The sequence below is a fragment of the Pipistrellus hanaki genome, assembly GCF_964339955.1.
Source record: "Pipistrellus hanaki genome assembly, chromosome: X".
Taxonomy (NCBI): Eukaryota; Metazoa; Chordata; class Mammalia; order Chiroptera; family Vespertilionidae; genus Pipistrellus; species Pipistrellus hanaki.
The window spans coordinates 569233-596389 of NC_140524.1; the positions used below are offsets into that span (position 1 = coordinate 569233).

At 38.5% G+C, this 27157-nt stretch overlaps 1 long non-coding RNA gene across 3 annotated transcripts in view; it reads right to left on the reverse strand.

Moving 5' to 3' along the window:
• The window catches only part of LOC311615613, a 72954-nt gene that overhangs the window by 43419 nt on the left and 2378 nt on the right, over positions 1-27157 (reverse strand). For all 3 annotated transcript variants that reach the window (XR_014793773.1, XR_014793774.1, XR_014793775.1), the window contains exon 2: positions 4613-4735. This is a non-coding gene — a long non-coding RNA (uncharacterized lncRNA). The remainder of the gene's footprint in view (positions 1-4612; positions 4736-27157) is intronic.

The following is a 27157-nucleotide window of genomic DNA, read 5'->3' on the forward strand; positions in this document are numbered from 1 at the left end:
ACTGCAGCCTCGTGGCCCACAGTTCTTTTCAATTGGGCCCCTAGTATTATTAAATACATATATGGTTGTTTTATCTTCATAACAGACTGACCCCCTTTTTTAAATCATATGTCCTTCTTTATCTCATAATGCTTTTTGCCTGAAGTATACTTTTATTATTTGCTATTATTGTAGCTATGCCATATTTCTTTTGGTTAATGTTTTCATGGTATAACTATTTCTATCCCTTTACCTTCAACCTTGTTGAATCTTTATGCAGAAAAGATGGGTGTTATGTCAAATGCTTCAGAGAATCTCAGGCTCACTTCAGTATGTTTTCCCTCTTTCTGAAATCTTAGCTCCTCAAGTTCTGGCCTACTGGGTAGTCCTAAACTCCACTTTTTGTCTTCCAATATTCTGAGACTACAAAAGCTCCATTTGGCTTCCCAGTGTCTTAGTTGCCACTTTGTACTTGGCTTCTTAGACTCTTGGCCCCAAGTTGCCTATGAATCAGCAGATGCCTCAAGGTGGAATTTGTGTACAGAATGCCAGATTTTCCTCAATGCACTTTCTATCTCTCTTGGATCCTAGCTGGTGTAGACTGAATGTTTGTGTTTCTCCCCATCCCCATTCACTTTGTTCAGTCTTAATCCACTCAGTGTGATGATGAGATGGTGGGGCCTTTGAGAAGTGATCAGGTCATGAGGGCTGATCCTTTGTGAATGGGATTAGTGCCCTTAAAAAGAGAAACCAGAGCCATATTTCATTCCTTAAGCCATGTGAAGTTGCAGGAAAAAAAGATGGCCATCTATGAACCAGGAAGCTGGCCAGACACCAAATTTATCAAACCCTTGATCTTGGACTTTCTAGCCTTCAGAACTGTGAGAAATAAATAGTTGACATTTAAACAACCTAATATATTTTTTTTGTTATAGAAGCTCAAGAGGACTAAGACAGGCTTTTCAAGTCCCTGCTGCTTTGGGAGCTCTCTGAGGCCTTTGTATTTCAGTTTCACTCATCAAGTCATTCTCTGTGAAAAGGCTAATCTTCAAAAATCTACCCCAACCTTGTCAGAAGTGGATACCTAAGTGGACGTTTTGGGTGGCCATTTAACCTGGGTAAGCCTTAGTTTATTATTTAATAAAATGGGGGCATATGAAAGATATCTCCTGGGATTATTTTGAGGCTTATATACATGTTTAATTTACTTTGTAAGCTTAAAAGCTATGTGAACACAAGCTGGTATTATTAGGTCTTTAGATGATTGAGGTTCCTGATGAAAAATGGTGGTAGGTATCCACACAGTGCAGCTTTTTTATGTAGGCAGGTCTACATGGGTGGGAGATATAAAAGTTATTTCTGCTGAGAACTTTAGTTATTATGACTGTTGAATTTATCATTTTGTGTGTGTAATAAGTTACCTCCATATGGTGGTTGAAATCTTTACAACACTATCCCAGGCACTTTCTGAGAACTCACTTTTGAAAACCTGACTATACACCCTTACAGAGGCACACATCTTTTTTGGCAAGCAGGGGTTTATCTAAAAAAATTTGAAGAAATGCAAAACACAAGTATACATGCTTCATTCTGAGATCTGAGTTGCTGTTATAATTTCTATCCTGTTAATTATAATCTTAGGGTTCATCTTGGACTTCTCCCCTGAGCAGGTCTTGTTCAGCTCAGGTGATATAAGAGGGTTGCACAACTTGTGGGTCTATTCTGTGCAAATATTTGTATCAATTTCAATCATTTTTTAACTCTCCTGACAGTTCTCTATTTACCTACCAGTTGTGGAGCTCAATGGCTTCCCCCCTGCCTCCCCCCGCTTGTGCAAGGTAAGTACCATCCTTGCAACACAAAGATGCATTAACCCACCTTTTGAGTAGTCTTTTTGAGACTGCTTTACCTCTTCCCTACTGAGTCATGAATGAGAAGACCTACTTCTAGTCCATTCTTATACCCATTATTATGTCCACTATTCTGGGAGTCCCAGAATCCTGATATCTTTTTGTCTGCCATTAAGGTCTGTGCAATGTAGTCACTAACTGATCAGGTCTCAAACACAATTGACCTACAAATGTTAGCTTAAAGGGTAGCAGTGTGATTGAGGATCATCCATTAAAAGCTGAACTCCAACCAACCTTTTTAACTGGCTAACAAGTTCCTTAACTGTCTTGATGGACTAGAACATGAAACATTGCAGGGGTAAGTAAAATTAAAAGTTCTGGATGTGAAAGCCTTGGTTCTCATTTGGGGGATGTAGGAGTATTTACAAATAGAAATAATAATCTATGCCTTAGGTCTACTGAATCAGAACCGGGAATAGAAGCAATTCTTGCCCTCTCCTTCTTTCCCTATCCAAATAAATGCTATGGTGCCAAAGCACAGAGTGCGTTAAGGGGTGAGTTTGGCACCATTTTGATTGTGCTGGCCTTCAATAGATAGTCAAGAATGAAATTACTGGCCCTGGATGGTGTAGCTCAGTTGGATGAGCAGCATTCCATGTACTAAAAGGTCACTGGTTTGACTCCTGGTCCGAGCACATGCCCGGGTTTCAGGCTTGATCTCAGGTAGGGGTTATGCAAGAGACAGCTGATCAATGTTTCTCTCTCATATTGATGGTTTTTCTCTCTCTCCTCCCTTATCCTCTCTCTAAAATCAATAAGATATATTTTAAAAATTAGTTGAATTAGATTACTTAAAATAAGAAAATAATTAAATTATTTGAAAATTTCTAGGTTACAAGAGATCTTGTTTAGTTATACTATTCATTCACTCTGGAAGTAATCAAATTAATCTCTTAAACAACAATTTCTTAAATGAGATGAGCTAATGAGAATAGATGCTTCATAAAAGTTTTCTTCTTGACTGGTTGGTTTTTGTTGTTGATGTTATTGATGCTATCAGTGAAATTATGAAGAATTGGATATTATTATCTGCAGTGCCTTTGGAGATTCTAGCAAGGATCTACTAGAAAACTGGATGGCTAGTTTAAGGTTGATTTATAAAGAACAGTTCCTCCTTATGCTAACCACAAATCTCATGATCATTAGGTTTCCCTTTTCCCTGTTCTAAACATTTTAAGTATACTAGTTTACAATTTTTTAACTCTCTTGAAAAGAAGTTTGACAGCATGTATAAATGGGCTTTAAATGTTCATTCTCTTAATTATTTTTTAGATAGCTATCTGAAAAATAGACAAACACCTATTTTTTTCCCTTCAACTAAAATGTTATTTGGATGAAGTCAGGGGTTCTTTTTTGTTCACCATTAAATTCTCAGGACCAACACAATGCCTGGCACACAGATGGTACTCAACGTATATTAATTAAATGAATTGATAATTAAATGCTACATACATGTCTCTGGATAAGTCATTAACTTGTCTTGCAAACCATTTTTTTCTCCTATGAAATGGTACTAATAATATTTAATACTTGGAGTATTTGAAGGAAAATAGTTGTAGTGGATGCTGAGATATGCCTTCTGAATCCCCTCAGCTGAGTCTCACTTTGTTATTTGTCTTAGCTGCAGAGAGGCATCTATCTCAAGGTCATACTACATTCCCAAGGTATCCCATAACCAACAGATAGCTGTCACAGTATTCAAAGATTCAGCCCTCTTGTCCAAACTTAGGACAACTCTAATGAGTCATTTTAGCTAGAGCTCCCTATGCGATCAGCTGATGCCTTCAGTGAAACTGCTTTGCAGTCCACTGCTCACTCCTGCTTCTTGTCCTTCCATTTCCCAGTTGTGGATGCATAGAGCAATCTCTAATAAATTCCTTGTTTCCCCGTGAATTCAACCAGAGACAATAGAACATAGTATATGCTAAATAAAATACTTAGTTGTTCTGACAGTCAAAAAGAGGCAAGGATCTACTAGAACACATGGCTATTTCTCTCCGCCCAAACAAATAGGCTTTTGTTTTTGTGAGCTCTGCCAGTCCTAATAAAAGTGTTTTCTGTTAAATTTTTATTGGTGAAGGTCAGGGAAGGAGTGGCAATAGTGGCCTATAAACCTTTATCTGTTTTAATGAGAACAGTGTCATAGTTGAGTGAACTTTGAACACAAACAGCCTTGAATTTAGATGTTAACTCTGCCATTCACCAGTTATTTAACCTTTGACAAGTCATCTTTAGTGCCCTCAGTTGCTTCATCTAAAAAATGGGGATGTTATAAGTCCCTGTCTCTTAGGGTTGTAATGAGAATTAAATGAGATAAGGTAGGTACAACTCATAGCATGGGGCTAATCAGCACTTATAAAATGAGTTATTATTCTGCGATCAATGGAGATTTATAACATGATCTGGGCTGGAAAAATGACATGGAGATGTAGACAGATGGGCTATAATCACATAGTTAATTGCAAATATCTCTGTGGTAGACACAGGGGCACATGGCTTAGATCCCCCTCCAAGGAAGGACTTTGTATTATTGCTGTCAGCTTAGTCAGTGTTTGCCTTAGCTTCAGGGAACCACCTTAACCTAAGAGCAAACCCTTGCCATTGCAATGACTGATAGGGGATAATAAGTTCCCAACCATTTCAGCCCAACACAGTACCATTCTCAAGCTCTCCAGGAAAGGGGGTCTTGGCTGAGACTTTGTTCAGCCTGCACCACAGCTCACCTTCTTCCTCTGCCCAATCCTGCTTCATCCTCCTGCCTTCCAAGCTGTTGATCCTTCATACACAATCTTCTCCCCAAACTCAATTTTAGGCTTTACTTCAGAGAATCCAGCCTGTGACAAAGTCTGAAAGCACAATTGAAAGGTAATTCTTCAGGCTCCACAACTCCCCTCATTTCCTTTGTTCATTCTTTCGTCTTTTAATCTTATCCTTTTGTCTGTGTTTTGCACCCTCCATATTCAGAACATTTTGTTTTAATGGTCTGTTGTACACAACTTATCCACAAGCTGTCAGGTCATGACAGAAACCTATTTAGACAAGTTGTCAGGTTGAACAGGAGAGGGGAAAAATCGTAAATCAATGTGTTTTCACATGCAATCACACGTGGGCTAATTTATCTGCAGCCACGTTTGGCATAATGGTCCTCAAACAAGGGGGCTGCAAATTGGTTGATCAACAGAGTGATTTTTATTGGGAGGACAACACAATTGCTTTATAGTAATTATCACCATTTGAACTTGTGTTCACACTCATGGGAAGCTTAAAGAAAAGGCTCTCTGTGGATGATGAAGCAAGTTGAAACATGCACAGGCTACATATCTAAAACTATTAAGAATATTAATGTTCTCTACTTTATGAGTCCCTAGTAAGTGACATTTTGGCTAACTTTTTATTTTTTTATTTTTTTAAATATATTTTATTGATTTTTTACAGAGAGGAAGAGAGAGGGATAGAGAGTTAGAAACATCAATGAGAGAGAATCATCGATCAGCTGCCTCTTGCACACCACCTACTGGGGATGTGCCCGCAACCAAGGTACATGCCCTTGACTGGAATCAAACCTGGGACCTTTCAGACCACAGGCCAACACTCTATCCACTGAGCCAAACCGGTTTCGGCACATGTTGGCTAACTTTTTAAATAGTCCTCTTGCCCTGGGACTGAATTCAAGTAAGTTCCATTTCTAGAGTTGGGAAAACAGAAAGTTAGGTTACTAAGGTGATTTGATTAGCTATAACAGCCAAGTTCATATCAAGCCTAAGAACACAGCCAGTCTAGACCATTAAATGTCTTCTCTTGTACCTAACACAACGCCCTCAAAAACAATAACAAAAACAACAACACCTACAACATACACACACAGGAGATATTTTTTAGAGTATTCTGGCTGCGATGATTTTAAACTTAAAACATCTCATAAACCACAGAAAACTCCCCAGCTAAATTGAAAACTCCAACTGGGAAAATACAGACTTTGGCATTTTCTTCTTTGATATTTGATTGTTTTCTTTGTATCTTTGTCAATTCCTATTGTCATATCTGAGTTTAGGATAAGAAGAGTGAGATAAGTCTGTCACCACAAGGCAAAATGAGCGGAGAGCTGTAAAAATGTTTTGTAACTGGAAATAATTGTTTTAAAGGTATGTGGTTTATGATTAAGTTAAAAAACAGGTGCCACCCACTTTGTCTCCAATAAATCTCCATTGTTGCTTAGATTATTAAGAGCAAACTCTTTAGAGTTTTCAGCTGTATCTGTAGCTAGAATTAGAAGCACACAGTAATGGGCATAATGACTTTTGGAGATCTTCCCACTTCTACCACTTTCTCTGCCTTTCCTTTTTATTTCCTTTATAAGTAAGAACCATTAAATGATACCTCTCTCCTTGTGGCTGGAGCAGAAGGGCAAGGGCAGGGGCATTTCTGACAATCATTTTGTTAAGAAAACCCAGGCTCAGGAATCAAGGTAGCTTTCTTTCCCCCAAACAAAAAAGATAGATTCTGTAACTTCCACCCAATCAAGAAATGCTTAACCCAGAACAGAACATTAGAAAGTTGAGCTGCTGAGAGCATTTTTTTGAGCCTGCAGTCAGGCTACCACTCTGCTGCCATTTCTAGAATGTCTTAGAAAGAAAAATTTTATAATAAAAAATTAAAAATATGACATGAAAAAATAAAAGTTTATTTTTCCTCTTTGTAAGGCCACTGAAGATTTGTGCTAAGGGAGAGAAAATAAATTCTCTATTAAAAGAATATGTTTAAATTAAATAAGACATCAGCATTTGTTTCATAATTAATTATGGACTTAGAAAGTTGAAACTGGCAATGGGATATAGAACCAGACACTTCTCAGCTGTAGCTGCACACCTGATCGGATATTTTTTTTTAAATCATCAGCTGGTTTCTCTCAATTTGCTATTATTTTCTGAAAAATAAATTTTGGTTTCTGTCAAACTCACAAAATATCATTTATTTATTCATCAACATTAGTGGTATAGCCAGCAAGTGTCAGGCTCTGTACTAGGCACAGAAAACAGAGCTAAAAGGAACAGCCTTTGCTCTCAAATTGTACAAGTCTAATGGAGGAGTGGGCAAAATTATATTTATTGGGAAGTGTGGAGTAATGAGATCTTACTCTGCCAGCCACTAGTCTAAGTGCTTTTATGTATTAAGTCGTTTATTACTAGCCCCAGTTTTTATATGGAGAAACTGGGAGGCACAGAGAAGTTACATTATTTGCCCCAAATCACATAGCTAGTAAGTGGCTGACCCAGAATTAAAACTCAGGCAATAAGTTTAAAGTGTGTGTTCTTCATCCTGACATGGAGGATGAGGCAGCCAACTAGGGTTTGGGATGAGAAAGAGTCAAGGAAAGTTCTCCAGAAGACATGATATAATGGCCTTAAAAATACTTCCATTGGCCATGTCAGGATGAATATGCATGGAAATACAGAGTTACATGTATTAATGCAGTTATTAGTGATTTATGGTTCGTATCAAAGTTCTGAACCACCTGGCCAAAATTGGTCATATGTCTACTCCCTATGGGTTGAAGTGACATAGTTATTGTAAGGGGCATGTGTGAGGAACTTTGTGAAAGACTAGATAATCAATATATCATTCACATACACTTTTCAAATGCATGTATATTCTGTAGTGATTGATACAATGTTTGTAGGTACTATTGAAATTCATAAAATATATCTTAATTTATACTAAACTAACATTGCTTTTGTCATTATATATTTTTAAATCAATACACAGGACAAGTACTATTATCTTGTTAGTACCTATATATATTTTTTCATATTGAAAGGGGGTCCTTTATCTCACTTAAACTTCAGGCTTTGGAGTCAGTCAAACTTGAGTTCAAATCCCACTTCTGTAATGTATTACCTGGGTGACTTTGAGCAAGTTGATTAACTTTTAAAATATTAATTTTCCTATCTGAAAATGGAAATAATCATATCTGTTTCACGGGTTTCTACGAAGATTAATTGAAGTAATGTAAATCATCTAACAAATTGCAAGATTGCTCAATAAGTGATTATTGACATTGATATGAAAAAATATAGAGGAGGAAAAAGAGAAGGAGGAGAAATAAGAGAAGGAAGAAGAAGACAAAATTGCATTATCCATGAGAGTCAGTTACTAGAGGGACTGGGAATATCAGGGCATATTAAAAATAGTTTTCTCTGTCATTAACATCTCTTGCCATATCTTTGATTCTTCTGTGATTTAATATAAACCCATTAACTGAAATGTCAACCAGTATACTGCAAAGTATGCTGACCAACTATAGAAAACAGTTACTATATTTTGGATACCCCAGATATGAGCCCCTTTCCTGTATTCCTGAATGGAGATTTATTGGAGACAAAGTGGGTGGCACCTGTTGTTTAGCAATGACCTCCAGTGACAGTGGCAGTGCCCTGTATACTCTAACCAGGCTGATCATGCAGCAAGACCCTATCTGTGCTGGTAGTCACCAATTTCTTAGATGTGAATGTTCCAGATCTCATGGCTGAACCAGAAATTTTCTTCACAGCCCCATTTACAGAGATTGTGAAAGACACTCTTTCTTGGTACTGCAGTCTGTATGCCAAGGTGGTTAGTGGCAGAAAACTTATCACACCACATTTCTCCTCTGTCTATACATGCATGATTTTTCCAGCTGTCATGGGGTGAGGACAGTGGAGGAATGGCTGGGAAGGCAGCCTATGGCAATATGTAGTAAGGTCCTGATAGGTGACTCTGTCCCACTGCTGATTCATCTTTGCAGGGCCACTTCATTCCAGAGATGACAGCAATTAAACCCATGTATGGGGTGGGAGATAATGCTGATTCTTTCTTCTTCACCATCCCCACACATATTATACTCCAGGCATCAACTTTCCAGGGTGACCTCTGAATGCCCCCCCCCCTTCACTATGCCCCTCACTCTGTTGTTTGTTGTGAGAAAGGATAAGGTAAGGGTGAGTACTACTCTAAAAGCTCAGGCTTCCTGAAAGTACTCTAGGGATCGCAGATGCCTGAAAAGTGCTCTCGTTTTGTTTTCACATTTTAGATGTTAATTATAAGGAAGAGAATTAGGCATATAAAACAAATTACATTGGCAGTGTTTCCTTCACTTGTGCACAACAGGGCCCAGGCACCCCTAATGAGATGTGACTACAGATCATCGTGATTCTTGAAAACAGGCATTTGCTTCTAATATAGCAGAGTCTTCCTTGTGTTGCCTGAGAATTAGCCACAGGTGTAGCATTTGACTTTTTGGAACATCACCAGCTCAGGGAAGTGTGGTTAGGTCAACAGCAGGAAGAAAGGGGAGAGAGAGAAAGTAACAGATACCCAAGGCTTTAGAGCTTTCTCATAATTTCCATTAGCTGCGCCTTCTCCAAACACCACCTGAAACAAATGCATAATCCAAGAAAAAACAGTGCATCTCTGTTCTTTCTATAGAAAGCAATTCTGCAGCTAACACAAGATGAAGGCAACGAATGCTGTCTATAATATCAATGTCCCCATAAAACAACAACAACAAAAAAAAAAAACACCACACATTCTACAGTGGGTCAAAACCTGTTTGTGGGCTAATTTTAAAGTATTACTTAATGTTTTTTTCTTAATTAGAATTAATTACAAGACATTAATGAAGAAAGTACATCCATATGTGAAATTCTAAGGCCTTACACTATGAAGTTAAGTTTGCCCCATCAGAGGTACCTTTGGCAACCTACAGAATACATGTACCTAAATATCAATGTTCTTTTAGAGCACAAATCCTCCAACAGTACTGAGAGCAGCACAGGCAAATTGGCTTATTGGTAAACAAAAAGGAGAAGCATGATACTAGTTCTCAGGGGTGTAGAGAAGAGGTGTGATTCTGGGGGCCAATCAGCTACTAATGGTTATGGGATCTTGAGTTTCAGTTTCTTCATCTTTAAAGTAAAGGGGTTACACTAGAATTTTCTAAGGTTATTCAAGCTCAAGCACTCTGGGTTTCTCATTTCCCATACCCAAAATTTTGTCTTGAAATTGCTAACTGTGAGATACTAGAATTGAAATGAAAGGCAAGCTTTTTGAAAAAACAAAACAAAAACAAAAACAAAAAACAAACAAACAAACAAACAAACAAAAAAAAACAATGAGGCAGTCCCAGAGAAATGATGGTAATTGGATGTTCAACTTTGTTTAGTGATAGCAATGCATCTATCTATAGAAATGGACTTTTAACGAACAACAAAACAATTCATGAACTAAGTCAAATGCATAGTTCCTTTTAAAACAACTGGTTAGCAACTCATAGCTACATATTAGTTTAGATGAATCAAGCTATATCCTGCAAAACCATGTGTGCATGTAGACACAAACCATGTTCTGAGGACTAGAAGTGTTCTGTGATCTCTAAGTATGGATGCAATGGAGAAGAGGGGAGATCTATGGCTTCAAAAGCTTTGGAACTACTGAATCAAAGTTAGTCACATTTCTTCAAAGTAGGATCCTCTGAGAATTTATCATTCAAGTGGGCTTTGCAACTTTTCTGGGATTACAGTTTTCAGCATCGGATCTTATTTGACTTTGGAACCCCTTTTTTATTGGCATGCCAACAAATCATGGAATACCAGTGTTCTGCAGAATTGGTTTGAGAAATGCAAATTAGAACAGTTTATTTCAAGATTTCATCCAAAAGTAGTATAAACAAAACAAGCTTAGAAGAAAAAATAAATTTAAAAAAGGGAAAATGTTAACTTTGATTAATTTCCCTAGTGATAGAATTCAAATTAATATATGAAAGAATTTGACATTAAGAATCAGAATAATTATTAAATTAGATTAAGTACAATAAAATACTTTCTTACAAGTAGCAAGTGCAAAACCAATGATATATTAAATAAACTTGGTTTATTTAAAAGAAGCATTATTCTATTTTGCTTTTAGAAAGTTTTCAAGTTGTATGATTTTGGGGGATATAGAAAAGGTAGATGATTGATAGCAATTTTATTTTTCCATTTTAGTAGCTAGTAAATAAAAATCTATTAACCTAAATGAGGAATCATGTTTTTTGTGTGTACTAAAAAAACAGTAGTGGGTAAATTTCTAAGTGTTATGAAGGGAATTGTTCTTGCTATTATTAAAATGAGTTGGGTATGATATATCCAACAAAAATTCATTCTATTAATGACCATTAAATAAGACTCCTATGGAATAAGGGTGACCCCTGGAAAATAGTTAGCAAGACTTTATATCCCATAATAAGGATATTTCTTATGTAGGTGCTAAATTATTTTTCCTCTAAGTCATGAGGAATATATGTCTATCAACAGAACAGATGCCTTAGGAATAAATTTTAAGGTGAGTAAAATATTTCATTCTGGCCCAAACCAGTTTGGCTCAGTGGATAGAGCATTGGCCTGCGGACTGAAAGGTCCCAGGTTCGATTCCGGTCAAGGGCATGTACCTTGGTTGCGGGCACATCCCCAGCTGGGGGTGTGCAGGAGGCAGCTGATTGATGTTTCTCTCTCATCAATGTTTCTGACTCTCTATCCCTCTCCTTTCCTCTCTGTAAAAAAATCAATAAAATATATTTTAAAAATATATTTCATTCTGACCATAAAGATTTTTTTTATTTTTAAAATTAATTCTATGTCTTTTAAAATTTTCTTTATTGATTAAGGTATTACATATATGTCCTTATTCCCCCAACCCCCTCTCTAGTTCCCCAACCCATGCCCTCACTCATCCCCCCTGGTATCTGTGTCCATTGGTTAGGCTTATATGCATGCATACAAGTCCTTTGGTTGCCCTCTCCCCGTTACCTCCACCCTCCCCCACCTTCCCTCTGAGGTTTGACAGTCTGATCGATGCTTCCCTGTCTCTGGATCTGTTTGTTTGTTTGTTTGTTTGTTTATTTATTTATTTATTTATTTATTACTTATTTGTAAAATACAAATACAAAACTCAATTTATTATTTTTTATTTTAGTAAACAATAATGTCTTTGTTCCTCTTTCTTCTTTCCTTCACCATTTTATACAGGACCCATTATTAGTGATGTCAAAAGATGGAAGGAAGGAGAAAAAATAATTTTAAAATATCATGGAATAATTCATAAGAAGGAATACTTCCTGAATGTCCTGTAATTTCACTCTCAAGTAGGAATTTTAAAACTTCAATGAGTGAATCTCTGTCTCCTGGGGGAAAGGAGGTTTCCCTTCCTTAGTTGGTCAGATCTCCCATCTGCCTTACACCAGACTATTCCTCATCATAACTGCGACTGTTATGCTTCTAGTTGAAAAGACACTGGATTTATGTTGTAGAGCATGTGCAAATGGGACAATGGAGTGGAAAGTTTGATTGATTGTATTCGCAGGAGGTCTTCTGAATGCCACATGAGGCTTGTGGCTAGTGTTCTCCAGTCTTCACAGCAAGTTGCAGCTGTGGGGATAGGATGGGCCACCTTGGGCAGGCTGTATTTCTCAACCTCATTCACCTTAGTTGTGTTGACATAGGCTGTGGGCATCTCAAACTCTTTGGAACAGTGCACTAACCACAAATGACAGACACTTTTGCCACCAGCTTCTGTTTCCCAACAGCAGAATCTTAACTACCCTTTTATTCTAGAGGAGACCACAAAGGTGAGGCCTGACTTGTATTTCATATTATAATGAAAGGATGGTTACATGCCAGCAGTATATTAAAACCATAAATACTATAAAAGATGAGTTTGCACACACTATTTTCTCAGAAAAATCTTTTATTTTCCCCCAGACTAGGTGAGAGCCTTTGTTATATAATGTCCTGAATTCATCCTTTGTGGCACTCACAGTTGTTGTCATGAATTAATCCATTATTTGAGGAATTATTTGTCTCTTACTGGTACTCAAATATTGAATTTTAATTCTGTAAGTATACAAATCTCTCTTTCTCCCCAGCACTCAAGGAAAAATTTGGCCATAACTCTGCCTTTCCCTATCTTTTTCTCCCCTTCTCTCTCCTCCTCCCTTTTATTCATGAATAATTTAGTCCTAAAGCCAGTAAGTGAGGTAGAATGGGGTAGATGTCCATGGTTGAAAGGGGAGAGGGTGTAAAGTACTGGACCTGGATGTCAGAGTCCCACCAGGGTGAGGAGGGCATCAATATCCTCGTACAACCAAAGGATGGACTTATTTGTCCCACACCAGGAAACTCTTGGCCTATTCAGCCACTTTCATAAGGGGAGAGAGGGCCATCAAATTATGAGTGCAATTAGATAAAACATGTTAGAATTTTTTCATTGCTTTATCCAGTTTTTGTGGCATTGTAGAGACAGATTACTAGTTAATTTAGTTTGATGGCCAGTAGTGTCAATGCTAATTGAATTTTTGACTGGATGTTTGGGAGTCATAAAAATATATGTATATTTGTGTGCTTGTAGAAAGATTGTAGTCTTTGAAATCAGACAGATTTCTTCTGTAAGCCTCAATTTCCTCATTCATAAAGTAGCATTGATGATAAATCTGCTTATGGAGTTATAGTTATTATATAAAATAATCTACCATATTCATTTATTATAGACTCTTGATATAAGATGCTCAAAGATATGGGTGCCACATAAATTTTGAGCATAAGTGATATATTGAAAGAATCTGAACAACCTTAATGATATTAATGTAGCTGTGATGTTTATTGATGACAAAGACACAGCTACTACTAATAAAACTGTGGTTTGTTTCCTACATTCCTAAAAAAAGAAAATGCTCAATTTTAGTGAAGTTTGTGAGTATAATAATACTAACCTTTTCCCATCTAAGTTCACAGATCTCTGAATCCTATCCTATAATTTCTCCATGGAGTCCTATCCTACTTTAAACCCCACTCTAAGATAACATTGACTATAGAAATATTTTTATTCCTCTCACTTTCTCTGAAAGTTAGTAAGTAGAGTCTCTATATGATAGCTATGGAACTTTCTGCCCTCTTTCACCTGGGGATTCTTGAAACAATGTTTATAGCCACTTGCATGCCCTTATATCATATATTTTATGTGCCATGACCTAGAGGAACCTGTGTGTGCTTAAACTGGAGAAACCTTTCAAATATCTAAAATATAGTTTCCCTGCTTGCCTATTGAGGATGTGCGTGAGTCCAGCATCTTTCATACTTTCTAATTTCCATCACTGACCATGTTGGCTAGGCTTGCTTCTAATGAAACTAATGTAGCCATAGCCACTTGAGAATAAAAATATAAAATGAGCTCCCTTGCCTTCAGTAAGCTATTTGTCCTCTGAACTTTATTTATAAACACCCCACAGTTAAGGCATTTGTTTCTTCATGTTAATTTCACTGGCGTTGGTTTTCCCAGTAGGGAATGTGAGTTTCAACCTATGGGTAGGCCAGGTGAGAGAAGGAGCATGAGTTAGGCTGGGAAAGAAAAGCTCACCACAGGCCCCCATGGAACAGGAAGATGGAAATGCAGGGGGAAAGGAAAACTGCAAAGCCATGAAATGAGAACAGGCATGATTGTGCCTATTCTCAGGCTGCAGAAACAAATGAGGTAGAGAAATGAAGAATCTAGAAGGAAAATAAAAACCCAGTTACTATGTGTGTAGGGGGAGGAGAGCGGAGTAAGCTGCAAAAGTTGGAATAGATAACTGTCTTCTTGTTTTAATCACATTAAGGATAAATAATGTGTGGCTTTTTTTGCTTGGAAACTAGCCAGCCATGTCAACTCAGAAGAAAGTAAGAAAAAAATACAGACCTTGCAACTTTGTGCTTATTATTGTTGTTGTTCTAGCCATTTCTGTGTCCACTTGTCCACTTATCCATTTGCTGAGCATATCCCAAACTCCCTCATGCCTCTTTTGGAGATGAACTGTGAAATAAACTAGGTCACTTGGAGTTGAAAACAAAGAAAGGAGAGAATAAGAAGAAGCTTTCTGCTGGTTTTTGAGGTGAGCTGAAAATCACTAATGAGATGCCTGGGTAAGGACTCTCTTAATGGCTCCTTCATGTATCACATTAACAGTGGAAATTGTTTACTAAGAGAGCAGAGAGGGATGTTTTCTGGTAGGAGAAGAAAGAGATGGTGTACTAGATAGCTTTGATATTTGTCTAAGAAAAGGATTTCCCCCCTAAGATACCAAGAGCTATTAGTAGTTCCAAGCGCTTGGTTAGAAGAGGGCAGAAGGATGAAAGAATGATTCATTGAAAACCCAGGTGGAACCCACAATGATAAGATGAGTAATTATGAAAGCCATAAGCCTTCTTGGCAGAAAAGGAATTACACTAAATGCTTAGGAACTATCAGGCTAGTTTTCTTTTGTAGTTTGGCTCAAATCTACAATATAGTCAAATTTCAGGTCTTTAGGAATGGCAGTGTGCTTATCTGTGAGGTAAACTTTCCATAACAATAAGTTATAACTACACTCAGTCAATGACAAAACTGTGGGCCTTCTGTGATAGATAAATGGAGGGGGAGATTCTGTACCATTCACAGTGGTATCTTGCATCTATTTCTGTTTATTTAAATAATGCTGTTCCCCAAATCAGGGAAGTTTTTGACATTATTTCTTCAAATAGGTTCTCTAACCCTTGCTCCTCTTCTTATCATTCTGGCACCCCTATTATACGTATGTTGCTTCATTTCATGTTGTTCCAAAGCTCCCTCAGGCCCTCCTTCTGTATTTTGATTTTTTTTCTCCAATTACAGTTCAGATTGGGTGTGTTTTGTTTCCCTGTCTTCTAATTTTCTAATTCGGTCTTCTGCTTTTCTTAATCTACTGTTGAAAGCTTCCATAGTGTTTTTTACTGTAGCTATAATATATCACTATTTCCTCCTGATTCTTACATAGGTTGATTTTCTCATCCATCTGGTTTATGAACTGTATAACCCTTATTTTGAATTCTTTTTCTGACATCTTGCATGCCTCCTTTTCATTTAGTTACTTTTCTGGCAATTCCTCCTTTTCTTTCCTTTGGAGGTTATTCTGTCTCCCACTTTTGCTCTCAGTGAAGGCTCTAGGTGTCAAGTCACATGGGGCCTGTGGCTTCATTGGTGGGCTTGGTGATGGGTTACACGGTCACAGGAAGTGACCACTGCTTGCATGGTTATGGGTGGCAGATGCTGATCTTGTGGTTACAGTGTGTCCGCTGCTCCTCTGATGGTGGTGGTAAACAGCTGCTCACAAGGTTGCTGGCACATTCACGCTGCTCAGACTAAAGTGTCTGGCTGGTGGAAGTGGAGCATGCTCCAGAACTCTTGGTAACCCTCAACCAGGGAGGCTGGATTCCTGGTGTGTATGGGTCAGTAGTTGAGGCAGCAGGTACCTGGCTATAGGATCCTGGGTGGTGTCTGAGGGTTCCCTGGGTGGAGGTGAGGCTGGGTTCTCAGTCACAGCAGCTCTCCCCTTCAAGATGGCATGTCCTCTGCAGCAGAACCAGTGATCTGGGAGATATTACTACAGTAGCAGAGGCTGCCTGGCTATGCAAACCCAGTCCACCAGCCCCCAAAAGTCCTGTGAAATCTAACTCTCCCTCACTCAGACACACAAACACACACATACACACACACACACACACACACACACACACACTCCTTATGTCCACACACTCCCCTTTCACTCCCTCAATCACTCACATTCTCTCCCTCTCTGTCAACCTCTGGGCCACCATCTTTCAGGAAAAGCAATACACCAAAAAACTTCTTTGCTCATTTTTTAATTGGGTTGTCTTCCTGGACTGGAGTTGTCTTATTGTTTTTGAGCTCTTACCTCAACTGTGTGTATATGTAGCATATGGATCTCATGGTTATGAAGGCTGAAAAAGCCCAAGTGATGAAAGAAGGGGACTGAATCCAAGAAGATTCTATCCAGCAAGGCTATCATTCAGAATTGAAGGGGAAATAAGGAGCTTCACTGACAACAAACAAACAAACAAGGCTAAGGGAGTTTATCACTACCAAGCCAGCAATGCAAAAAATGCTAAAGGAACTGGTATAAAAAGAAGAAATAAAAAGGAGAAAGGAACACAGGCACAAAAAATAAAAATGGCTACAAACAAGTACCTATCAATAATAACTTTAAATGTAAATGGAATAAATGCTCCAATCAAACGACATCAAATGTTTACATAGATAAAAAAAGCAAGACCCATACATATACTATCTACAAGAGACCCATCTCAGGACAAGGGACTCCTACCATTTGCAACAGCATTGATGGACCTGGAGAGCATTATGCTAAGTGAAATAAGCCAGTCAGAGAAAGATAAATATCACATGATCTCACTCATTTGTGGAATATAATGAACAACATAAATTGATGAACAAAAATAGAACCAGAGTCACAGAAGCATCAATCAGACCGTTGAACCTCAGAGGGAAGGCAGTGATGAGGGGATAAGAGATCAACCAAAGGACTTATATGCATGCACATGAGCAAAACCAATGGACACAGTGGGGTGGGGGGGGCAGGACATGTGTTGGGGGGTAGGGTTGGCCAGGGAGAAGTTAATAGGGGCAAAAGGAAACTTATGTAATACTTTAAACAATAAATAATTTAAATTAAAAAAAGCCCTTTCTTTCCGCTGATGCTGAAACAGCATTTGAGTAAGACAAGAGCTGTGCTTTAGCCCAGGAGGAAAGGGATAGCACAGGGAGTTCGGAGTTTGAGTTTCAGTCTGAATAACTGATAAAATCACTGAAGTGTCTGATGCCTATTAGTGATCAGACTATATTTGCTTCATCGGGATGTTGGGAGCCTCAGATAATTTTACATTCAATTTATAGAAACATTTTTAAAAAGCTACAATTTTAATAAATTTGAGTCCATGACTATGAAATTCATTGTGTATGAACCATAATTGCTAGAATACACAAAGGCATCTGTCTTCTTTATTGACAGGTATATTGATAAAACACCCCTCCATGATCTGATATGATTCTCCATGTGAGGCAGGTAAGGCAGGTATCATAGTTCCAGTTTTACAGATGATGAAACTGAGGCTTGATGAACTATTGCCAAAGTCACAGGATTTGTGAGTGGCCATGCAAAACTACGCCCAAGACTTAGGACTTCTCTTTCAGTCCTTCCTCTATACCAGAACTTCTTCTAAGGATAGGCCTAGAAGTTCTTGCCATTCCCTTCAAAGTCTGTTTTAGTACATATCATCCAGATTATATAAACCAAGTTATATAATCTAATATATCCTTTGGCTTAATGTGCTACCAGTTCCTCTGATTTATTGTAGTGAAATAAGTGTGTGTGTGTGTGTGTGTGTGTGTGTGTGTGTGTGTGTGCTTGCATACCTGTACGTGCACTTTGGGGAGGGGATAATTAAAAAATAATTTTGAATCATTGGCTTTTCATCATCTGTCAAAATGCTGGATAGTATAGCAGCAAAAAGCCTCAATTCACTGTATAAGCCTGGGCAAGTTTTTTTTCCCATCCCCTTATAAAATGAGGATAATATCTATTTTGTAGGGAGGCTGATAAATTTAAATGAGGTCATTTGTATAAAGTACCCAGTCCCCTGATCTTTCTGTTGTAAGTGCACAACACAAGGTGGCTACTATCACCAACACAAGCAGAACCACAGGCAAAATTGGGAGAGATAGGTGCAAAAGCAGGGCTTGGGAGAGTTAACTGGCTAGATATAATGGAGAGTTTTACCTCACAAAAGTGATGGTTCTGGAAAAATCTGTTACTGTCCCCTAAGAAAGTTACCAGTGAGGACTGGGAGCTCTATATCCTTAGATTTACCTTTATCAAGTGGTAGTTACAAGTCTGCTTACACAGTGAATCCACCAGATCAGAGAGTACAGGGATACCCACTAAGAAATAAAGAACCTGGATACTGACTGACAATCAGGCCAATGAGTTTGGAAAATAGTTTGAGTAAAGCAAAGGTGACCTTTCAAGGAGATATACAGAGAAATGGGTCACTTTCAGAACTTCTGTTAAGATTTCATCCTTGTCACATTCTGGTTAATGGAAGAGATGCAACAAATAATTTTTGACACAACCAGTGAATTATAAGGACACTTCACAATGACCATCAGCAGATAAAACCTTGGTTAGGTTTACAAGTAGAATGGAAGACTGGGCCAACTCTGCTAATTTTCTTGAGCTAAATGGAGCTATGCTCCAAGAAAGAATTGACTTAGAAAAATGTAAACTATTATAAAATATACTATTTTTATGTTGCAATTTTTCAGGTGAATTAGGTCTACCAGCTATCATGATTTCAATATCAGAGTTTGGATAGTGTGGGGCCAAATGCATGGTAGTGCCCTTCTATGAAAATATCCTTTGCAGGATGAATTAGCTTTATATATATATATATATTTGATTTTTTTACAGAGAGGAAGGAAAGGGGATAGAGAGCTAGAAACATCTATGAGAGAGAAACATCTATCAGTTATGCAGGAGGCAGCAGATGAATTAGCTTTTTGGATCAAATGTTTTGCCGACAATCTACACTTGTGTTTTTTCTACAGGTCTTTGAATTTTAAGCATCTTTTGCTGTGGAAGGAAAAGTATGTTCCCCTGCTAAAGGGTCTTCTGACATCAGGGAGCTGGTTGGGAAGGTTTTGTAAGGACAAGGAATGCTGTGGAGTTTCGGAGGATGGGCTATAGTTGTCTACTATACCCCCATTACAGCTGGGGCTGGTCAACACCCCTGTGATATTCTCTAGGTCCTAGCAGCCCTATATAGAGCCCATGGATCTTTCTATCACCAGCTTTGGTTGGAGAAGACAATGCATCTGCCTTTGAACTGGTTAGCAGGATAAGAATAATTAAGTATAATATTATCAGAAGGGGCTGATTTCTCTATACCAGGCTCAGAATTTCTGAGTGTCCTTAGCAGAGTATGGTGACTGTCCTGTGATCTGCTTAGTTCTGTTCACCCTTCAGCCTATGGACCACACTTTGAGAATAAGCGCCCTAATAGACTCTATAACTGACTCTTTTCCAATAGCTTTTGAGGGAGGGCCAGACAGCTGAAAGTCCTTTCCCTGAACCTGCAGAAGTGATGGGGAGGATAATGTAAAGGAGGATGGCTCACAAGCTTGCTCCACCTCTCTCTCTTTCCCATGGAAGCTCCTGAGTTACCCCTGACGGAGGAGACCTTGGGCTGTGTGGACCTTTGGTCTTCTCTGCAAGCATCTCAGATAATTTTCAGGTCTGTCCTTGCCCAAAAGTAGTCATGACTGCAGCATCCCCAGAGTGCTTTCATGTTTCAAGTCTTGATCCCTAATGCCCCTTTCCACCCTCCTCTCACCTAAATTGCCTTTCCCTTTTCATATCCCTGATCTCTGCTTTTCCCTGTTTGCTGCCAGTTGCTTCCCAGAGCCCTGGTACAGGATAGATGGGCCTTCATAATAACCCTGGCAGGCAGCTGTGGGGCCAGGGCCTCCCCTTTGAGGCTGGTGTGTCTTTGATTTTTTGACAGATTGGCAGAACACAGAAGCAAAACCCGTGTAAAAAGCTGAAGTAAAACGCCCAGCTCGCCACATGACACATGCTTGTACTACACTGTGACTGGCAGGTAAGGGGGAAAGCTATTTGCAGTGCCCAGCAAGCTAGATGCTTGTTCTGAAGAGCCAGCACAGCCTAAAAATACCACAAAGGATAGGAGGGAGAGAAAGGAAACTTTAGCATGGAATAATATTAAAAAATTAAAAATAGAAAGGCTTTTGGTAAATGAGAATCACCAGTTGCTATTTTGCTCACCACCTGCAGGGCTTTTAGGATTTCCAGCAGACAGCCAGTAGCAGGCATGACAGAAAACAGTGAAATTATTTCTGGGAATGGAGTCAGGCCACCAATAGATGGAAGGTGGAAGCAAGTGTGGACAGACGGAAGTGTCATTTAGTGGGCTGAACTGATTGAGATTGACAATAACCCAGTATGGCAATTAATGAGATCCAATAGATGTGGGGTTTGCCTCCAATTTGATGAACCACTATGTCAGGCTTGTTTAACCTTGGCCTCAAATCAGTGAGATTGTAGAGTTTGCATCCTCCTCCTTCCCCAAATCCCCTATCCCTGCACCCAGCCTACCACCCTAGCCTCTTCATTTATTTTAGGCTCTGGAAGATAAATGATTTGGTTGAGCTTCATTATTATTATCTTTCTTAGAAAATGTCTGGATTAGCCAGGTAAATAAATATCCTCCCCACGAATAAGTTGCTCTAATCAAGGAACTCATATTGAATAGACCTGACGCAGCACTGGCAAGGTCTTTGGGGGAGGGAAGCTGAGGACTGTTAGCAGAGTTCAGAAAGTTTACCTTATACCTTTATCCAGAATTATGCAGAGAAGGAAACTTATTTTCCTGTTCTCCTGTAGCAGATGTAGCAGATAGGACCCTCAATAAATGTTTGCAGATTTTCAAATAAATGAGTGATGGTCTAGGCTGGCATTCATTTAAAACTGTGGGATTTAGTATCAAAGCTGTTGCATTTGACTGGAGTTCTTTTAGTGATCAGCATGATGAACCTTATGGTTCTCTAAGAACTAGTTGGTTATCAACCCAATAGTGCCATGTCAACCCCGCTCCCACCCCCTCAACACACATACACTTATCAAGTTACCAAAGGCATGCCAAGAGTCAGGGCCAGTTCCATCCAGAGAGACATTTGTCTGGGCCATTGTGTCAGCAATGTCACATCCCTGGATGTGACCTTAAGCTGATCTTAGAGTCAAGCCCCATTCTGCTTGGCTATGAGAGCTGTTATTAAGTCTATATGCCTTTAAAAACTCCTCCTCTAATAGGTGAATTTGGTTGCTAAGTATTATAGGTTTTTGAGTTTCCATGGCACACTGAGAATTTCAGAAGACTATTATAGATATCCATATGCTGTAAAATATATAAGATGCATCAAAAACCACTAGGAGTATACAGAAGTATATAGATAAACAGATACCAGATAATCTGGGCAGAAAAGACTCATGAAGTTGACCTTAGAGATGATAAAAGACTTGGGAGAAATTCTAGTGTCCTTTGAATAGCTTTGTTGGTGGGGATTCAAAAAGATGGTATCTTGGGTATAGATTTTTATTTTATTGATTGATTGATTATCTAAAGTTTTGCATATGTCTCCTTTTTCTCTGATTGACCCCCCCAGCCATTCCCACCCCAGGCAAGCCCCCACAGCCCCAGTGTCTGTGTCCATTGGTTATGCTAATACACATGCATACAAGTCCTTTGGTTGCTCTCTAATACCTCCCTCTCCCCTGCCATATGTGGGATAATGGAGATTATCCATTTGATATAATTTCATATGATCAACATAATTTGATGAACAATAATAGATCCAGAGACAATATTTTTGATCATTATATCCCACATATGAGTATAATCTTGTGGTATTTATCTTTCTTCCACTGGCTTATTTCACTTAGCATTATGCTTTCCAGTTCCATCCATGCTGTTGCAAATGGTAAAAGTTCCTTCTTTTTTATAGCAGCATAGTATTCCATTGTGTAGATGTACCATGTTTTTTTTAATCCACTCATCCGCTGATGGGCATTTAGGCTGTTTCCAGATATTAGCTATGGTGAATTGTGCTGCTATGAACTCAGGGATGCATATAACCTTTCTGATTGGTGTTTCTGTTTTCTTGGGATATATTCCTAGAAGTGGGATTACTGGGTCAAATGGGAGTTCCATTTTTAGTTTTTTGAGGAAACTCCATACTGTTCTCCACAGTGGTTGCACCAGTCTGCATTCCCACCAGCAGTGCATGAGGGTTCCTTTTTCTCCATATCCTCACCAGCACTTGTCATTTGTTGATTTGTTGATGATAGCCATTCTGACAGGTGTGTGAAGGTATCTCATTGTTTTGCTTTACATTTCTCAGATGATTAGTGACTTTTAGCATGTTTTCATAAGTCTTTTGGCATGGGTATAGGTTTTGTAAAGCTACACCTAAGACTAGGAAGCATATATTGTAATTCAATATATTTATTTTATTTTTTTAAACATATTTTTTATTGATATTTTACAGAGAGGAAGGGAGAGAGATAGAGAGCTAGAAACGTTGATGAGAGAGAAACATCGACCAGCCGCCTCCTGCACACCCCCCACCGGGGATGTGCCCGCAACCAAGGTACATGCCCTTGACCGGAATCGAACCCAGGACTCTTCAGTCCGCAGACCGACGCTCTACCACTGAGCCAAACCGGTTTTGGCTAATTCAATATATTTAATAGCCAAGGTTCAGAGAAGTTAAATGACTTTCTCAAGCATCATCAGTAATTTTAGGCCTCAGTGTTAAAATTAGCAATATGGGCTTAAGATGAAAGATAATTTCATAGGTTTTTTCATAGTACCACATTTCAGTTCCTTTTTATAACTGAATATTCATGATTTCAGAAACAGCAAGGAAGGAAGATTAAGGAAGAGAATGTTATTTTGCATTTTTTGTATGCTTTGCATAGTGCCAAGTACTTTATATACATGAGCATATCTAATTCTTAAAATGTACTTTTGAGGTGGGTAGTGAAAGCTAGATTTTTTAGTAAATGAAACCAAGATTCACTAGCACACTGATTTTTGGCATATTAATTTGACTACAAAGGCCACACTTAGTCTACATTACCACACATCAGACTGCCAACCAGATTAGCTCAGAGGCCTAAGTAGATAGGCCAGTTATTTTCTGGTCAACTGCCAAAATCAAGGTCACACTAAGTTATGAAAAGGGAGGTGTCACCCTGGACTTGATACATGGTAGAAGAGTGCACATTTATTATTTGATGATCAATGAAACAATAGCAAAATTATAAAAGTTACTATAATAGAAAATAGAAAAGTTACTATAGGAAACAATTGCAAATTATAAAACCTAACTCATGAAAAAGCATTTTCCTCATCCTAAACCTTTAGCTGCTGCTTCCATCCTTCTTAAATTTATCTATTGAATGAGGACGATGTTTTTTCAATATTAAAAGGGATTCTATAATATTTACAGAAAGGCTGAATGAAAAAATATTTTAAAATCTCAGAGTAAAAGACTAAGACCAATAGGTGGAAATTAAAAGATGGCAGGTTCCCCCTAGCTGGTTTTGCTCAGTGAATAGAGCAGACTGAAAGGTCTCAGGTTTGATTCCCATCAAGGGCACAAGGCCTGGTTTGGGGATCAATCCCTAGTAGTGGGCATGTAGGAAGCAGCCAGTCAATGATTCTCTCTCCTCACTTGTTGTTTCTCCCTCTCTCCATCTCCCTTCCTCTCCTCTCTGAAATCAATTATATATATAATAAAAATTGGAAGCTTCAAGCTAACAGGAAGAAATTTTAGGCAAATGGGTCTGTGTGACTATGAGATTGGTTGCTTCAGAATGAGCTAAGTTTTCTCCCTTGGACATGCTTAAACAGAAGTTTGAAAATACTTTGGGGATTTGCCATAGGACAAATATTATATTCGATGATCTCCAAGGGCCTTTAAGGATCTGAGAGTCCATGACATGTGACACTAACAGAGGATCAGTAGCTAACTGGACCCATTGACTTTTCTAACCTGTCATTATGCAAATCTCTGCTTAGTTTGCTCATCATCACCATCAATACTGATCACTAATCAAAACTGTACTGAACATTAATCTATTTTCAATTAGAAACACATTTTGCGCTTATCTGAGCCAACTGTGCTCTAATATTCAGTGCCAAAAGAAGGATTTGGGGAATGAGACCCAAGTCAAATGAGTATGTATGCTTCTGTTTGAGTCATGGAAGATTTAAGGGAAGAGTAGATGGAAGCCACAAGGAGGCAAAACTGGCCAAATCCTTTGGAGGAAGTAGCTTCTTCTTACTGAAGCTGGGCCTCATTCAGGTCAGCTATGACTAGAGCCAGGGTAGGAATCAGATGTTATTTGGGAGACCAGATCATTGCCTCTTTAAGGTCCCTTCTAAGCAAAGAATCTTTGGAATTTTTTGTTTGTTTTGTTAATCCTCACCCAAAAATACTTTTCCCATTGATTTTTAAAGATAGTGGAGTGGGACAGAGACAGAGAAACATCAATGTGAGAGAAACGTATCAATTGGTTGTCTCCCACATGTGCTCCGACCCAGGGCTGGGAATCCAGCCTGCAATCAAGGTATGTGCCCTTGACCTGGAATCGAACTTGAGACCCTTTGGTCCACAGATTGATGCTCTAACCACTGATCAACAAACCAAAGCAATCTTTGGTTTTTAATGAGGAGCCATTTAGGAACCACTAATTATGGAAGATAATATGACATTTTTAAAAATATATTTTTATTTATTTCAGAGAGAAAGGGAGAGGGAGAGAAAAATAGAAACCTCCATGGATAGGCTGCCTCCTGCATGCCCCACACTGGATGGAGCCTGCGATCCAGGCATGTACCCTGACTGGGACTTGAACCATGACCTCTGGTTCATAGGTCAATGCTCAACCACTGAGCCACACTGACCAGCCAATCTGACATTATTATATAGATTTAAAAATGTTCTGAATCAAATTTTGGCTCATAGACCTGTGTTCTACTTCCAGGTCCAGCACTAATTAGCTGTGTGTAATCAATATGTTTTTTTTTAATCTTTGAGGGACTCAGTAGCCTCATGAATAAAAGGGTAAGTCATTCATTTATTCATTCAAGGCCCACCATATGTAAGGCACTGTGCTAGGTGTGTGGGGGGAACAGATAAATCAGACTCTCATAGAGTTGAAAGGCTCAATTGAGATGCTACATGTAAAGTTGCATCATGAAGAGAAAGAGCTACAGAAACAAGAGTTTAAGACATGACAGTTATGGGAAACAGCCGATTCAATGCAAAAACGTAATTCTTTAATACAGGAAATTAATAATTTTGCTAAAATATTATTCTCAGTTTTCTATATATAAAAACATTTGCATCTAATTGGAAAATTTACTCTACTGAGATTTTTCAAATTCAAAAGCTCCTTTAGATGTTAATGTGATATGAGTTGAAACAGATGTAGCATATAGTTTAGTAAGTTAGATATAATACAGTTGTTCAATTCTTGAAAATCAAATGTGTTTTATGACTGGTTACTTTTCTATGTGGAGGTTACTAATTACTTTTCTTGGAGTAAAGAAGCAGAGACTTAAGTTGGGCCCTGGAAGTAGGGTACTGCAGTATGGCTGCAGGCTGAAACCAAAGGTGTGCTGAGGGCATGTGACACACGGCACTAATTGCATCTGCTTTTAGTTCTTACCCCTGGAAAAAGAGGGAAATGAATGGGATAAGAAAGAGATAGATAGGGAGCTTCAACTGGACTGCTAATGTGTTATTTCTTAAGAAAACTTGTGAAGAAAAATAAGGCAAAATGTGAATTTTCAAAAAAGCTGGATGGTAAATGTATGCGTGTTTATTATATTATTCTTGAACTATTTCAAAATTTAAAAATTAGGTTGCACCAGCATTACTTTGTTTCAGGGGAGCTCAGATTGAATAATTATGCAGAGCAGTAATGTGTCAAATAGTAATATAATTTGCCACTAGATCTTAAATTAAGTTAATGTACCTAAGTATAATTTTGATGGAATTTGACTAACAAAATATTCAGTTTTATACCAAATGTCATGGTTTAATTTTTATTCTAGTTGAGAGATCTCACTTGATAAACTTTTGATTGTATTTCCAATTGTCTTATCAGGGCACTTTGTATACAGGGTGTGATTTATCCATTTTCTGGTTGGGAAACTGTAACTCGGAGGAATTTAGTAATTCATTCAAGATCACTGAGCAGTACAAAGGCAGAAAAACAATGCAGGAGCTCTGCCCTTTTATTTTAATCTATGATCCCCCTCCCTGTTTTACCCAAATATTTGCAAAATGATCAACAGAATCACCTAGGGAAGACACAATGGTGTAGGCACTGGGCAATTGGAGCTCTCTTGCATGTGATTTGATCAACAGAGGCATAAGGTGGGGAGAACATAGGGATTGCAATCTCTAAATTTAAGGGTTTTATAATCTAGTGAAGTTATGAACATATCAGCTGTATCAGCCCATTTGTCTCTCCCAAGAGTGAGGAAATTATCACAGTGGGTTTTGCCTACAGAATATCAGCAGCAGCCACCACCATTATTCACTGAGCATCCACTGTGTGCTGGGACTGTTAGCATTGCTAATTTCCAGACTATCCCAAGGTTACCGAGTTATTCTTAATCTTCCTTTAGATTTGTGTATGCTGAATTTTGTCCCCTGACAACAGCCCCTTGTCCAATGGCAAATTGTTTGTAGTAGGAGGTGTTTTCAGGAGCAAGCAAACTGGACTCAACAACTACAATAACAAC